We start from the raw sequence: 18665 nt of genomic DNA, 5'->3' as shown, positions 1-18665 counted from the left end.
AAATATATATATATATATATATATATATATATATATATATATATATATATATGTATATACATATATATATACACACATATATATATATATATATATATGTATGTATATACATATATATATACACACATATATATATATATATATATATATATATATATATATGTATGTATATACATATATATATACACACATATATATATATATATATATATATATATATGTATGTATATACATATATATATACACACATATATATATATATATATATATATATATATATATATGTATGTATATACATATATATATACACACATATATATATATATACATATATATATACACACATACACACACATATATATATATATATATAATATTGTATATTATATATTGCAATAATATACATTTGATATTACATGTGTGTGTGTGTGTGCGCGTGTGTGCATGTGTGCGTTATATATATATAAATGCATATGTGTATATGCGTGCGCACGCACGCACGCACACACACACACACACACACACACACAACAAACAGAACCAGCAGCACATCACCCCTTAGACCAAAGTAGCAGGGAGTGATGACAGAAGGATATTGATAGCCAACAGCATTGCTATCAGAGCAAGACAAATTTCTTCTTCAGCTGGTAGCAGCTGATATTTAAAAAAAAAATAAAAACATATAAAAAAAAATAGAAATAACAAATAAAAAGTGAAAGCAAAACAATAAAATAAAAAACAACAACAAAAAAATACTAACTGCACTAGTTTGATACTGCCACTGCATCTAGCTGCTGCACATTTGAAGTGCTACGAAACAATGCTTCTTATCTTTGGGCAGCACTGTGTTTAAAATACTTCAGTATTTCAAACACTGAGTGGAATTGAAATCAATGTAGTGAAGGCAATTGGTTCCACATAGAGTGTCATGTGAATATATATATATATGTACAAACAATTGCTTACAAGACAACATGTAGCCTACAACTTGTAAGGCATAGCTACAACTGCTGGTGTTTGTTGATGGTGTTTAGCCCCAGGCAAGTACTCATTTAGGAGACTTTTACAATCAGAAGCATTCTGCCAATGACCATCCTCTAACTTCGTTAGGTGCAGGCAAGTCTATGTCGTTAAGAAGCTCACTTTGCAAACTACAGCGGTTTCAGGTTCAGTGCCATTGCATGGCACCTTGAACGAGTGTTTTCTACTCTAGCTCCAAGGGATGACCAATACTCTATGAGTGAAATTGGTAAGCGGAAACTGTATGGAAACCTCTTTTATGACACGTAAAAAGCACCCACTACACTCTTGGAGTGGTTGGCATTAGGAAGGGCATCCAGCTGTAGAAACTCTGCCAAATCAGATTAGAGTCTGGTGTAGCCATCTGGCTCACCAGTCCCCAGTCAAATCGTCCAACCCATGCTAGCATGGAAAGCGGACGTTAAACGATGATGATGATGATGATGATGATATATATATATATATATATATATATATATATATATATATATATATATAAATCATCATCATCGTCATCATACACACACACACACACACACACACACATACACACACACACACTCATATCAGAGGCAGCTCCATGTCATCAGCATTAATCGGGCTCATCACAGATTTTGATAAAAACACATGTCTGCTCAAAGAATTTCACATTTTTCCCACTTCATTTCTAGCCCCAAATGGCTTATTCTTTATACCCAGCACTATGTCTTTCTCCATTTCTAAGTTGAAGGTAAAAGTAAAGCAACTGTGACCCTCCTCCTTTTTTGCATCTAGGATTACATTGTCTAATGTCATCATCATCATCATCACCATCAACATCATTATCATCATCATTTAGTGTCTGTTTTCCATGCTGGCATGGGTTGGACAGTTTGGCAGGAACTGGTAAGCCGGAGAGCTGCTCCAGCTTCCAGTCTGTTTTGGCTTGGTTTCTATGGCTGGGCGCCCTTGCTAATGCCAACCACTCCACAAAGTGCAGTGAGCGCCTTTTACATGTCCCTGGCATGGATGCCTTTTATGTATCACCAGAACAGGTCCTTTTTATGTATCACCAGCATTTCCATGACTACGACTTCACTTAGCTTGATGTGTCTTTTCAAGCATAATAAATCATCAAAGGTCGCTATCTTCCAAAGGTCTCTATCCATCAAAGGTCTCGATCCACCAAAGGTTTCAATCTGCCAATGGTCTCAATCTGCCAAAGGTTTCACTCCACCAAAAGTCTCGGTCAAAACAATGTATTCTTCCTTGACATGGTAAGGTGTGAAATGAGATGCTGCTGCTGGTATTGCTAGTGGAGCTGTGTAGAGGCAGGGGTGAGAAAAGGGGTTAATGATGGTCTGTTTACAGTTAGCTGTGGTTTTTCTTCAACTATTATTGTGATTCCACACCAGAGGACTGTCTATCAGTCATGAGAAAGAAACATTATTTGTTATGTCGGGTTGTCACAGTTGTGATAGTGTACAGTAGAGAGTATCTTGTGATATGTCAGACAGTACTACATATTAATTACAGAATGTTTATTTTCCTTCTTAATGTTAATGTCATATTTTGAAAAAATTAAAATTTATTTTATGGTTATTATTGATCATATTTTGAGCTGCATATATATGTGGCACCAAAATCTTTCAAGTGCTTAGGGATTCTATAAGTTTTAATCTGGCCTTGGCAGCAGCACCATCTCAAACAGGTGAGTAATACTCCATTATGTGTCTCACCTGAGCTTTGTGGTATCAATAACCATTGAGGGTTGGAGTATCTTCTGGCCCTGAAAAGAAAGGTCAGTTTTTGGTATGTAGTCTGAGCTATGTCTGATTGATTTCCAGCCCATGTTATCACAGATCAATCTGTGATAAGCATAACATGGTTCTCAAATGAGCATAGTGCTTTATCCTGAATTAGTGATGAATGAGTCACTGATAAATACAGCTACAGGTTTCTACACATAGAAAGTTCTTTTCCACAAAGCAGAGGCCTTGGCAAGATTATCTTGCAGAAGACCAGCCCATGTATGCAAATCTCTCTTCTCCTCTATGGTACCAATGCTTATCCAAAACAAAAGCCCAATGGCCAAGACCATGTGGCTAAGTGGTTAGGTTATTTTTACAGCTGGATGCCCCTCCAAATGTCAATCACTTCACAGTGTGGACTGGATGTTTTCTATGTGGTACCAGCATTGGCAGAGTCACCATGTAATTTGCAAGACAAGGCATGTGGCTAAGTGGTTAGGTTATTTGACTCATGATCATAAGGTTGTGAGTTCAATTCCTGTCAGTGCATTGTCTTTGAGCAAGTCACTTTATTTCATATTACTCCAGTTCACTCAGCTGGCAGAAACATGTAGTTCCTGTATTTCAAAGGGCCAACCTAATCACACTCTGTTTCACACTGAATCTCTCTGAGAACTACATTAAGGGTACACATGTCTGTGAAGTGCTCAACCACTTGCACATTGATTTCATGAGCAGGCTGTTCCGTTGATCAGATCAACCGGAACCCTCACCATCATAATTGATGAAGTGCCATACCAGTTGTATTACTGTAAAAGATTGATTGAAATGCCTAAAATCTTTGTTACCTCTCTTTTTACAAATAAATGAAACATTTTTGAGACAGTATAAGAAATCATTACAGCAAAAACAAGAAGTTAAAAAAAGAGAAAAACAAATATATTTTTTTTTTTAAATCAATTTTAACAATTACTGTGCAGAAGTTATTCTGATAATGGGAGCATAGAGAAGAATTTGATGTGGTTGTTTTTTTGTTTTTAAATTTTTTTGTGTGGGGCGGAGGTAGACAGTAAGGAAACATGTTTGTATGTCAGTGTAGAAGGGAGTAGAGGGTACGAGACAAAGGAGGTGTATTTTATTTATTATTATTATTATTATTATTATTATTATTATCATCATCATTATTATTATTATTATTATTATTATTATTATCATCATCATCATTATTATTATTATTATTGTTATTATTACTTTTATTTATTTTTGCATTTTTGTTTTGCTTTCAAATGTATTTTCTCTTCCTCCTCCTCTGCCTCGTCCCCTTCCTCTTCCACTGTTTATTTGTTTCCATCTTATGCACATGACCAACCACCGACATTCCCTCCTCCCACGCCCACAATAACACAACCCCCTTCCGCCCTTCCTCTTCATGTTCTCCCTTCCACCCTTCTTCTTCTCTCTCTCTCTCTCTCTCTCTGTTACTTCCACTCCCCCACTGACCACCCCTTCCCCTCCAGCAGCCCAATGATTGCAGGACATCATCACATCTGTTATTGATTTTCTGCTTGGATCATTTCATCAAAAAAAAAAAATAATAATAATAATAATAATAATAATAGCAGTAATAAAATAAAATAGAAATTAAAAAAAAAAAGAAGAAATCAAATAGAAGATAAATAAATGACAAAATAAACTAAATAAAAAAAAAACATGACCGACATAACAACAACAACTATGGAAGATATTAAAAAAAAACACCTTATCTAATGTCATTAACCTGAGTGTTATTGCAATTTATCATCATCATCATCATCATCATCATCATCATCTAGTGATTATCATTAACATTGCTACTTCCATAACTATCACAATCACCGTTATCATTGACATCATCATCGTCATCACCACCACTACTACCACCAACGCCATCATCATCATCATCATCATCATCATCATCACCACCATTATAAAATCATCATCGTCACTGTCATCATCATCATCGTCATCATTATCATCACAACCACCACCATCATCATCGTTATCAACAGCATCAGCAGCAATATTTCCATCTTCACTACTGCTCATTGCCACTGGCTCCAATATCTACCATCATCATCATCATCATCATCCACTAACACTGTCATTGTCTCTTCATCATCACCGCTATTACTACCGTCATTACAACAACCACCACATCACGTCACCGCCACCACAAAAACATCAACACCAACACCAGCATCACGTCACTAGCACCACACAGCCCTCATCATTTTTTGTAATCCTCATCATCACCACCAGCGTCCTTGTGATTATCAGAACCAGCATCATCATAATCATGATCATCATCATCATCATTTAACATTTATTTTCCATGCTGGCATGGGTTTGATGGTCTGACAGGATCATATGAGCTCCAGGGCTGCCCCAATGTGAACTTGGGATGGTTTCTATGGCTGGATGCTCTTCCTAGCACCAACCATCTTGCAATAAAAAGTAAGGTAAAGTTACCTTCTCAAGTCCCCACCTGGATGGGACACCAGTCCATTGCAGGATTACTCATTTTTGCCATCTGAGTGGACTGGAGCAATTTGAGATGAAGTGTTTTGCTCAAGAATACAAAGCATCATCCAGTCCAGGAATCGAAACCACAATCTTACCATCATGAATCCAACACCCTAACCACTAAGCCACGTGCCTCCACCATCTTACAGTGTGTACAGGGTGTTTTGTTTTTTCATGCTACGAGCACTAGTGAGGTTACCTAATAACTTGCAAGATGAGTAAAGAACAGGACATAGACCATAGTAATACAAATAAGTACTGATGTAGTCATATAAACTTGTTATCAGTTCAAATATGTTTGAGAAATATTTGAATCTGTAAGAAGGTCATTCACTGAATTTTGTCATAGAGAAATAGTCTCATAGTAGTTAAAAAGGCATAAACAAACCATGGTCAGGTTTTACAGCCACATCATCCAAACCAACCGGGTGAAACCAGGCTTAGCTGCTGGTAGATATATATATATAGATATATATATGAATTTAGTAAATGGAGTAAAACGCATATGTTAAATGAATTCTTTTATTTCCAATATATGTTTCAAAGATTACAAATTGTACCTTCCAAAGGAATAGGTGATGTTGATAAGGATGTAATCTTCTCTTCAAGGAAATACATTGGAACCAGCTTAACCGCGAGACATTTTAACCGAATGTGATAACTGTGGTTAGAGAAGATTGCTACGTAACTTATTTCTACCCTGGTATTTATTAACCAATTTATTTTGTCGGAGTTAATTATTAACTTAGAGAAAATAAATAAATATAATAAAATATATATATATATATATATATATATATATATATATATATTCATCTAATTCGTACTTGCATTAAAAAAAAACAGATGTAAAAACAGATAAAAATATGTGATCTGAATGAAATCTGGCAGTTATTTCTAGTAGATCAAAGTACCACATAGAGGCTTCCTTGATGGTTCAAGTGTATTCATTTGTGTTAGTTATGTGGATGGATGGATGGATGTGGGTGGATCAAAGTGAATGAATGAACAGGTGAGTTGAGAGTTGGACAAATGGATGTAGGTGGATGAATGGATGGATGGATGGATGGATGATAGGTGAAGAGATGGTCGGATGGATGGGTGGATAGATTGATGGGTAAGCTGTGGAATGGATGGGGCAGACGGAAGGATGGGTTAGGTGCAAAAGTGGAACGAGTGGGATTGACAGATGGATATAGGTGAGTGGGTGGATAGCTGGGAGGGTAGATAAATTGATGGATTGGTAAATAGATGGGTATTTGAATAGATAGATAGATGGGTGGATAGATGAATGGATGGACTGGTAGAGGAATGGATGACAAGACGTAGGTGGGTGGATGGCTGGCTGGTGGGAGGGAAAGTGAACTGATAGATAAGTAAATGGGTGGGTAGGTAAATAAACAGTTGGATGGATGGACAGTTATGTAGATGGATAGATTCTTTATCTTTTATATATATATATATATACAAAAATAAGAGGAATGACCAGCAAAAGTTCTTCGTGATTAGATGATTCGACATCTATTTCTAGCATATAGGAGTCCACTTTTGCTGGTCATTCCTCTTATTTTTGTATGTAATATAATTTTAATCTTCGGATTTTTTTAATATGCTAGACCACTGGTTTTAATTGATTAATATCAATTTCTACCCTTATTAATAAATTTTATATACATCATCATCGTTTAACGTCCACTTTCCATGCTAGCATGGGTTGGACGATTTGACAGAGGACTGGTGAAACCAGATGGCACCAGGCTCATATATATATATATATATATATATATATATATGTGTGTGTACATTTTTTATATATATGCATGCTGATATATGACCTACGTTGGACTCCTCATTCACATAATCACCGAACCTGGAGCTTAACTATAGAGAAAATATGAAATAGAGAGTGAAGTGGAGGAATGAAAACAGACGTGAGATATGCAGGAAACTCATAAGTATACCGTTCTGCTTAAATAATGGAACTGCAGATGCAATATCCCTGCATATCTCATGTCTGTTTTCATTCCTCCACTTCACTCTCTATTTCATATCTTCTCTAGAATAACTATTGCTTAACCATTTTCTCACACCATCTCCGATGAAGGGATATATAAAATATCCTGGAAACAGCTGTAAGACCCTTCTCTTTATAAATGTTCTGAAATCTTTCACAGCCTTGGATTTTTATTTCATTCTGTTAATTTTATATATATATATATATATATATATATATATATATACACATATATATGTCTTGCAAACAACTCGCACATGCAAGTGCTACCAGTCGAGAACTCCGCATACCGGAAGCCAGCAAGTGTATGGGGTCATCAGGAGAGAATGCACGCTGTTTCTGGGCCTACCTCTAAAAAAAACGGTGCGCATTCTCTCCTGATGACCCCATACACTTGCTGGTTTCCGGTATGCGGAGTTCTCGACTGGTAACACTTCCATGTGCGAGTTGTTTGCAAGACACACACACATATATATATATATATATATATATATATAGAGAGAGAGAGAGAGAGAGATAACCTTTTTAGCTCAGTGTGTCAAAATTTTTATTTCTTCCTTCAAGTGTCACATGTACAAGTATACTTGTGACACTTAAATAACAGGTTTATTAAAGAAATTAAAATTTCAACACACTGAGCTAAAAAATGTTTGCTAATACAGCTTTAGGCAAAAGACAGTTTCCAATAGAAACAACAGCTTGACTATTGAATGAACATTTAGTTGACTCATAGAATGCCTGATAAGTGTCAAGCTACTGTTTGATCAAATGAAATGTCTATTTGATATTGACATAATGATTAACTGATACTTATCATTTAGATAGTGAATTGATAGATTCATGAGAACATCAGGTAGAATGTTCCACTGTACCTGTTGAAACTCACTGCATTTTCAGTTCAAATCACACCAAGGTGGATTTGCCAATTTTGCCTGTTATCTTTTCTCGGCGTCAGAGGTCAATAAAAATAACTACCAATCTAAGGCAGTGGATTGGCAGAATTGTTAGAGTATCTGATGAATTTATCATCATCATCATCATTGTTTAATATCCACCTTCCCTGCTGGCATGGGTAGGATGGTTTGACAGGAGCCAGCTAGGTAGAAGACTACCCTTTGTTTGGCATGTTTTTTACAGCAGGATGCCCTTCCTAATATCAACTGCCCTGTAGAGTGGACTGAGTGATTTTTATGTGGCACCAGTACAGGCGAGGTCAGTTTTGGCATAGTTTTTATGTGGCACCAAGTAACTTGCAAGACAAGGAATTTTGAGAGGGGTGGGAGTATTGGAGGAGGTGATCTTGTATCAGATGATGAAAGGTTAGAGTGTGACAGAGAGACAGAGAGGTAATTGTTCCAGCTCTTTGCTTTCTGGTGATAACATCTGACAATGGCTGTGCTGTATGAAACTTACTTTCCATTCTGACATAATCAGTGACACAGAGGGGGAAGACTTGCATGCATAGATAGTTGCAAGGTTTCCATATACAAAAAAAAAAAAAAAAACTTGCCCAAGCTTGTGACTTAAAGAGGAACTTTTCAGGTTCAGAAATATATGGTCAGTCATAACCACATAACCAAACGAAGTCTAAATCCTTGTCAACAGCAGCATGTTTTTCAATCCTAGGTCTGCTTGATCAGAGCTGACCTGGGGTTAAACATTTTTGTAAATATTTTTTTCTTTATGAATTTCAGTTAATGCAAGTCATGGAATGTTTTTCACTTGTTAATTTCCCATCTATGGTCACAAGTCCTATAGATGATTGCAGTGTCAGTCAAACTGACAGCTTTCCCAGACTAAGCTTCATAAAAGTAATTTCTTCAGCAAAGTAGGAAGAAATCCAAAGACAAAGTATTTTATGTCTTGCATTCCATTCTCTATTACCATCTTGCATCCCAATGATAGTGGCATTTCTGCTCTTTTCAGGGTTTGGGGATTTCACAGTGACCGTAGCAAGGTAGCTGAAGGGTGTGATGCCTTGCCAAAGGACAACTTGTGATTTTGTCCAGGATTACTTATTGAATATTCACAACCTGTATATCTACAGGTCATTCCTCTATCTGTAAACTGGGGACCCAATGGATTGGAATTATCATTACCACACTATTAAGTGAACGTCACTTTCAGTTTAAGAACAGTTATATCTATCAGCTGACAGTCTTTCAATTTACAAACGTTTAACGATGGACAATAAGTGAAATAAACTGGAAAGGAAGTGCAATGAATGAAAGTGAAACAAAGTTGTGTAATCGTTTGTAATCAATCATCATTGACGAGAGATCGAAATGAATTTTTGTTTTGTTTTTACTTTTCCTGCTGTAAAACTCAAAGTTTGCATTTATGTTACGCAAAGTGCAGCTCCAATTTGAAGCCCGATTTCTTGTTCACTGGCCAGTTTTCAACTGAGTCACGAACTTCAGCTTCAAATGTGCTTTTTATATGTTATGAGGAGTCAGCCAATTAAGACCGTCTGTCACTCCTCCAGTTGGCACATAAATCAATGGTGTCCACTGCCAAAGCATTGTTATACAAAAACAAAACAAAAAACAACACTGGATTTTACAATTATCATTTTCTTACATCAAGTACATTCCTGTTTCATTTTATGGTCGATTATTAACCGTTATGACTCTCTTCCACTTTCTCTTGTTGCCCTTCCGTTTGGTTTGTTTCATTTAATTATCCGCCATTATATGTTCATAATGCAAAAGATCACTAGTTAGACTTTCTGATAGCAAGGAATATATTTGCTATAACACCATTTCTTTTACAAACCTTCTCTTCCCCTAATAACAGAAATTTACTAGTTACGATATATTTTAATGTAGTTACAGGTATACTCCAGACCACGGGGTAATCTTTAGATTACAGGTACAATTGTTACAAATTATTTGACACACGTTAAAACAACCGACATGGGTAACCTTTCTCAAGAACCATTATTAAAGAAAAAAAAAAAAACTAATCTCTCATTAGGTGTGCCGTTCAGAACACCCTGCGGTCAACAATCTTTTGATATTAGTAGATGACATCATTGACCTTTTTCAGCCTAGCTTTTCTACATCATGAGGGAACGTTGTGCAGGTAAATGACATCATCATCATCGTTTAACGTCCGCTTTCCATGCTAATATGGGTTGGACGATTTGACTGAGGACTGGCAAGCCAGAAGGCTGCACCAGGCTCCAATCTGATCTGGCAGAGTTTCTACAGCTGGATGCCCTTCCTAACGCCAACCGTTTTCTAATATCAACATGTGTGTGTGTATATATATATATATATATATATATATATATATATATATAGGAAAATGAAAAAAAGCCAGAATGCTGAACTGGAAGCATAATTTAATAAAGATTTTTTCTAACCGAAGGAGAATGATTTGCTTCATCGCAATGAAAACCGGTTAGAAAAAATCTTTATTAAATTATGCTTCCAGTTCAGCATTCTGGCTTTTTTTCATTTTCCTATTATTTCTCCACGTGCGGTTAACACAACCCCACTATTTACTGACTTATATATATATATATATAGGTGATGATATATATATAATATATACAGGGTGTTCAGAAAGTCTCTCCACAGTAACTATTTTATTGCAAAATAAATAAGATGGTATAAGACTACAAAAGAATATATTAGACTTTACAAGACTTTAAAAAACTTTATAATAGGTATTGAAAGTGTTGTCCTTCATTTTCAATACATAAGTTGACTCTTCTTACAGCCGTTTCAATTAATACTCAATAATTTAATTACAATTTGTACGTTAAATTTGCATTCATGGGACATGAGCATAATTTCATCAGATAAAAAAGATGTACCTTGAAATGTTATACGTGGACATATCCATTTTATCAGACTAAATTTAGTCTGCTGAAATGAATTGACAGGTCCACATCTCAAGGTACATCTTTTTTATCTGATGAAATCATGCTCATGTCACATGAATGCAAATTTAATGTACAAAATTGTAATTAAATTATTGAGCATTAATTGAAACGGCTGTAAGAAGCGAAGATGACCAACTTGTTAATAATAAATGATTGTTAACTTCCTTATCTCCATTTTCTTTTCTTCTTTTAACTGGATATAAACTATATGCTTAATATATACCTATTGTTTTAAGGGAATTTCATTCCCAACAATACTAGGCATTGAACTAGCATTTCTTTGGATGCAACCACCCCTTCACAAGGTTAACATATCCTCTAATTAAATTATATATACATATATGTATGTGTGTGTACTATGCTTCACTCGTTTCCGTCGTTAGACTATATTGTGTCACATATATATGACAATGCATGAATAACACGATGTGTATATGAAGAAGAACGAATAAGTGTGTATGAGAGAACGTGTATGTATAAGATGGTTATGTCACATACATATATAAATGTGACAAGATGGGCACAATCAGGGTAAGTAAGAAGTTATTTGTGAGACAGATGATGCGTGCATGGTACGAAATGTAAGCCGTTGAACCAACTGCAAGTCAATTCTGATCGATCAGACCTAAGATCAAAGAAGGTCATTCCAACTGTGTCCATCCAGCTTATTAGACGTACGCATGATTGATATTTTCAAATGTGTCCTTCTGTTTAGGATAATAGAGTGTGGTTTGAGTGGGGACCTGGCTGCTGTTCTTGGCAGCTAGAGCAAACTCCATATAGTGGCTAACTCCTGAAGAGTAATATGAATCTAAAAGAATATGTGGGACGTGAATGTATTTGTGTGTGTGTGTGTGTGTGACATGATGTCTGTATGAAAACTAGTAAATGTGTATGTGATGGGGAGTACTTAATAGATTAAAGGTTTCTGTATGTGTGTGTGTAACGATGCATGTTTCAAGGAAAACAAAGTGTATCTATATGTATCTGAATGTACGTATGTGTGACGTGATGCGTGTGTGAAAATGGATGAATAAACGCATGGATGTTTAAAAAAAATTTTTAAGCGCCTGTACGCGTATGTGTATATACGTGTGTGTGGTGGGGGGAGGACTACGTGTGCGTGTGTAGAAAGAAGCAGAATGACTCGAGAGACACATTCTACATGCCAGAATAGATTACAAACGATGGTTTTTATATCCAGGTGAAAAATTGCCGTCTGTTACTCTCAACCTTTGTGTGTGTGTGTGAATTTTAAAAAGACACCCAATCTTAATAGACCGACACTAAAAACCGAAACGAAACTCCAACAAAAATCACAACCAAACTAGAGAACAGAACAATATTACCACTGTTATTATTGTTATTGATGACGTTCACGATGGCGTTGAAGATTATACTGTTGCAGTTATTCTTGTCGTTATCAATCTTTGTCCAAATAGCGATGGCAGCATGTATTACAATCACCATAGCAACATCTTCCCTTCAATCCCCCTCCAGCGTGTATGTAGTTTGTAAATGTGTGTGTGTGTCTGTGCATGCGTATCTTTATTTTATTTTTTTTTTACACAGCCTATTGAAGATTCAATGAAATTGTGTCTCTTATAATCAGTTTTTTATTTTGTTTTTGTTTTACTTTTTATTTTATTTTTTCCGCACCAAAAGAGTGGTATATAAAAACGTTTCAACACCCAACGATCTTTTACCCTCTTCCTTTGTAATTTAGAATCTCCCACGCATCTGTAAAACTTTGTATTTCTGATAATTTTGTCGTCTCAATCTCATTACCATTTAGCTTGGTATGGTTCTATTTGACTTTTCTCTGAACTTCCATGAAATCGTCGAGCTGCCGCTGAAACATACTGTTTCCTAGTTTCTTCATCTTTCACAAAAGAATACTAGCCTCCGCAAATGATTCGCCTTTCTATTCCTTGACATTGCACGTCCATCTTTTCCGATAGCTGTCATCTCTTTTGCTCCTCCACGCTTACTTGAAGAAAAATCTTTGTTAGGCCACAGGGTTTTCTTAGCCATACTTTTATATCAAATTTGTTCACGGGAGTTAGAGCGATGTGTCGCTGGATGGCCACGTGGACCTGCCTAAGATGTGATGACATCTCATTTTCAATGACCGTATCTTTTCCTATATTTCCGCAATGAGATTATGAGATTCCATGTCTCGCGTACATAAAGATGAATGTCGTTACTAAAGCACGTAGGAGTCTGATTTTACTCTTCGTGCTGATGGTTCTATCTCTTTATATTAACTCGAGTTTGACTACCGCAATTATTCATTGTTTATGTGGTTCTTGCAAGAATTTCTGATCTTGATCCTTTGTCATTAATAATTGCCTTCAGGTATTTGAACGATGCTTTTGAAGACCAGCTGAGCACATCGCAAATGTCAAATTTGCTGACGACTTCGACGGATTGATAGGAAAGGCGAACGAATTACTTGAATTATTCAGCCATCTTGATGGAGTCTCTAACAAATTTTGGATGGAAATTATTAACATTTAGTTCTCGTTTAAGAAACTGCTGCAGATGAAACGAAACCGACGCCTTTTGGTCGAAAATGTTTGAACAGTTTGTTATAAGTAAAGCATTCACTATCTTGCTGTACAGAGATCTGACGTTTTATGACATAAATATGTTTTTGTGAAGAATACATTACGTGTGTGAGTGGGCGCGCACGTGGGTGTATGTGGGCGCTAGCGTGCGTGTTTGCTGTAGTTGCGATATGTTTGTAAGAGGTATTATATACACAATAGTGCTATGAACCAAGTAGAAGCAAACTCATTACCATTGATAGGATAAGTATTTAATATACAAGGCTATATAAATTCTCATGCGGTTGATCGTACAAGGATACTGATACACACTATTCGAGCGAGGTGAGTTTGAGTATTCTAGATAGTAGGGATTTAGTTCACTGATGATCTAAACGAACAGATACGCTGTGTAAGTGCTATTAATCATCCGTTAGGTTCCAAGTTCACTACTGGGTCTGGAGCTAGGAATCTGTAGTACACTTCCGAGTTACCAGGTATATATTAGAGGGAAAAGGACAGCAAATTCCAAGGCATCTCAAAGTATCTCAAGTCATTTAGAATATTTAAATATTCTTTTTCTTCTAGATAGGCGTAGGAGTGGCTGTGTGGTAAGTAGCTTGCTTAGAAACCACATGGTTCCGGGTTCAGTACCACTGCGTGGCACCTTGGGCAAGTGTCTTCTACTATAGCCTCGGGACGACCAAAGCCTTGTGAGTGGATTTGGTAGACGGAAACTGAAAGAAGCCCGTCGTATATATGTATATATATATATGTATGTGTGTGTATATGTTTGTGTGTCTGTTTGTCCCCCCCCCCCCAACATCGCTTGACAACCGATGCTGTTGTGTTTACGTCCCCGTAACTTAGCGGTTCGGCAAAAGAGACCGATAGAATAAATACTAGGCTTCCAAAGAATAAGTCCTGGGGTCGATTTGCTCGACTTAAGGCGGTGCTCCAGCATGGCCGCAGTCAAATGACTGAAACAAGTAAAAGAGTATATATATATATATATATATATATATATATATATATATATATATATATATATATATTACCCGCGCCTTCCTTTGAGGATATCAGAGTTAACACATACACAGAGTTCACGTAAAAAATATCTAGAATTCTTTGTCTAATCTTTCTTAAACTTCGATTTACGTTCTTTTTTTTTTATGCATTTCATACGAGATGGGTTGATTATAACCTCTGACACTGTTATACAGTTAATTAATATTAATTAAAATATTAATCAAAATACAAATTTCGCAGATATCTTTTTTTAAAAAGTTGGCTTTTTATCTAAAAAAAAATATATATCGAATTTTTACGACGTTATAACTAAAATTAAAATCTTTAGAAAATAAAAAAAAAAGTAATACACCTTACATGCTAAAATGGCTCCATCTTAAATTTATAATACCAGCTGTTCTAAGTTTTCCCTAATCATAAATATCACAAACGAAAACGTTCATTTTAGGGGCTTTATTGTTATAGCCAAGGAATTTGTAATTTGTCATCTCAAGAAATGCTTGAAATCTAAAGAGAAAGCAAGCGAAATAACTCCAATAAAATCATACCGGCCATGATGAAATACCACAAGGTATAGAAAATACGTATTCGCCTTTATATATTTATATATTTAATCCTTTTTATTGAACACTCAATATTTCATATATTCAATAAGACATATTCCATATATTCAATAAGACATTCAATACTTCATTTCATTGTACCATCCATCTTTTTTTATATTATATATTATATATTCCATATCCCACATAAATTTTACAAGAATATAAATAAAAAACATAAAAAACAGACAGAGTTGGAACTCTTTTAAATAAAATAATATATTCCTCTATACACGATCGTACAAAACCCTTTTTTTTTGTATTTATTTTTACTCACACACACATATATATATATATATATATATATATATATATATATATATATATATATATATATATATATATATATATATAACTGCCTTCCTTGCTTGGTGTTTTTAGATTTTAAACACACCTATAGACGGCTCTTATTTACTAATTGCATAGATATACCCATTTTTTTTCTCACTGTATTACATATGCATGAGGACACATCGATATTTTCAAATTTCAGGTGTAAAGGAAAGGGAGGGTAGAAAGCGAGGTGCTCTGTCCTCGAGTGAATATATTGAAAAGTGGGTGAGAATGACAAAAAATGGCAAGAGTGGATGGCACCCTAAGTGTAGACCTGTGAGTCACAGAAAGGAAATTGGAGAGGAAACGTGCCTTTGGTGTTCAGGAAGATCTTTGGCGTTGGTGTTCGTCGATCGACCAAGAGATCCTCCTGTATCTAAAAATAGAACATAAACAATGAAACCTGTAAAATATTTCTAAATTCGATGGATCAATTAATTTTATGAAAATGTATAAACTGTTAATAAGCAATAAATGTTATGACTTGTAAAATAAGTATAAGTGATACAGGGTGTCCCAACTGAATGTGGTGTGGTAGTTTGATTTAATTTTTTAAGAATTTTAAGCATTCAAAGTATGAGTTCATTGTATTGGGACACACTTATTAAATACATTCTGGAAGCAAAAATTAATGTTGTGTCATTGAAATATTTTAATTACAAAAACGCAGAATTATCGGAGTTACGGGCCTTGAAAGTGTACATACATCAAGAAAGTGCAATAATAAGGGTTTAGCAGTTGAAAACTGAGTAGTGAAATGCAGAATTAGGTCCGCTGATCACGAGAATCAAATATTGATCGCTTCGCTAAAAACAAACAACTGTAAATGCAGGTGCTATGGGTTCTTTCCCTTGGGTATTTAAAAAAAAAATTAGTTATATGAGGCAAATATAAAGATCCCTTCCAGGGGCTGTATTATCGATTTTTTTCAACAATCTAAGTATGTCACAAGGTTGCAAGACATGAGTTCTACTTGCGTGTCAAGTTTCATCAAAATCAATAAAAGGATGTAGGAGGAGTTAGTTAACAACGCTACAAACAAACACACACCGATTTTCCACATATGTATGTATGTATATATATATATATATATATATATATATATATATATATATATATAATATACCTGTGGACGAGCTTTATACAGCGTACTACAAGGTTTTTACTCAAATTTTACTCAACTATATATATGTAACGTTAAGATGTTGAGAAGGCTGTATTTCTTTATGCCGAGAACGCTGTAATACTTTAAGGCGGATGTCGCCAGAATATAATGATTTATGTAGCATTTCATAGAGAAGACATGCAGTTCTTGAGCCGGAAGGTCACCAGAATTGTAACAGCTTATATGTAGCAAGTAAATGGAAGGAAGAAAAATATTGTTAATATATGTCACCCTTTATTTTCATGTTACAATGTAAGATACAACTTCTTGAAGTTGTACACAGATTACACAGTTTACCTTTTTCTCTCTTGTCTTTAGTCAATAAGTGTTATTTCCTACTTGCTTCTTTCTTGAAATCAAAGGAAATGACTATTATTCCCTTAAAACTTTGCTTTTGTGACCTGGACATTAATATTTTTAAACTGACCTAGTTTCCATTACATTTCAAACAGATTCAGTGCTGAGTTGCTGAAGCAGAAATATCGTTAAGAAATATATTCTACTCAATACCACAGATTGGCTTATCAATTGCTTAACCTTAACTATTTGAGCATGTGTCTTTAGTGGCTGACAAAATGTGCACCTCTGATCATGAGCAGGAGTAGAGGGGCGCATCATAGCCATGTGCTGAGAGGGATTCTTCGGGATTTGAATAATTCACTTCTGGAAACATGGTTGTTTCATTCTTTCTGTTTCCGTCTACCAAATCCGCTCAGAAGGTTTCGATCGGCCCGAGGCTATGGCAGAAGACACTAGTCCCGCGCAATGGGTTGGGAAGCAAACTTCTTACAACACAACCATCGCGATCAAGTATGATGTTACAGCTTGTACCATACTTTCGTTTTTTTTTTTAGGTGCATATGTAGTCGCAGACATAAACATCCACTCAGTTCTCTCAACCCAGCGCAACATAAAGAATTGAAAACTAAAGTGACAGAGAGGGTGGTACTAGTACCCAGGCGATACTTATTTTCAGCTGAGTGGACTAAAGCAACATGGAAAAATAATGCCTTGATGAAGGATATGCGCACTGCCTGGTCCAGGAATCGAACCCCATTGTCCTTCCGCCCTTAGTATTTCTATTTACGCTTCTTTACTTACATTTCTCTTTCTTATTTTCGATTTGTCTTCATTTTCTCTCTTGCTTCCTAACTACATGGTTCCGGGTTCAACCCCACTTCGTGGTAGCTTGGACAAGTGTCTTCAACAATAACTAGCCCCAGGCAGACCAAAGCCTTGTGAGTGAATTTGGTAGACGGAAACTGAAAGAAATCCGACGTGTGTGTGTGTGTGTGTGTTTGCGTTTGTCCACCACCACCATCACCACCTGACAACCACTGTTGGTTTGTTTACGTTCTCTTAACTTAGCGGTTAGGCAAAAAGAATCCGATAGAATAAGTACCAGGCTTTAAAAAGATAGGTACTGGGGTCGATTTGTTCGACTAAACCTTCCAAGATGGTGCCACCGCATGGCCGTGGTCCAACACGCCTGAAACAAGTAAAAGATAAATTATGTTTTTTTACACTACATCTGCTAATCATTCCATTCTATTCATTCTCTTCCTCTTTATCTATTTTTTCACGCATACACAGAATCACGGACAAAACACATACAGCTACAGTTGTTACATGTTTCATGTTTGTCTATTTACTCTCCATCTCCCTCTGTTTATGTCTATCACAGCTCTTTCTACTCCCCATGTGACGCTTGCTCCTCTCCTCACGTGTCCGTCATTCTCCCTACATCACATTACTCTCTTTCCTCCTCC

General features: G+C 35.8%; 1 protein-coding gene across 5 annotated transcripts in view; it reads right to left on the bottom strand.

Annotated features, from left to right (window-relative positions):
- LOC106871185 (uncharacterized) overlaps window positions 1-13869 on the bottom strand; it is an 87215-nt gene extending 73346 nt beyond the window's left edge. For 3 of the 5 annotated variants that reach the window (XM_014917518.3, XM_014917520.3, XM_014917522.3), the window contains exon 1: window positions 12568-13868. The gene's annotated coding sequence lies outside the window, so the exon portion shown is untranslated. Of the gene's footprint in view, window positions 1-12567 lie in introns of all 5 variants that reach the window. The other 2 variants (XM_014917521.3, XM_014917519.3) reach the window with 2 other exon arrangements.
- Window positions 13870-18665: the final 4796 nt, after the last annotated feature.

This window comes from Octopus bimaculoides, chromosome 18 (genome assembly GCF_046866305.1).
Source record: "Octopus bimaculoides isolate indiv1 chromosome 18, ASM4686630v1, whole genome shotgun sequence".
NCBI classification, from domain to species: Eukaryota; Metazoa; Mollusca; class Cephalopoda; order Octopoda; family Octopodidae; genus Octopus; species Octopus bimaculoides.
This window is presented reverse-complemented; position numbering and strand designations above follow the sequence as displayed.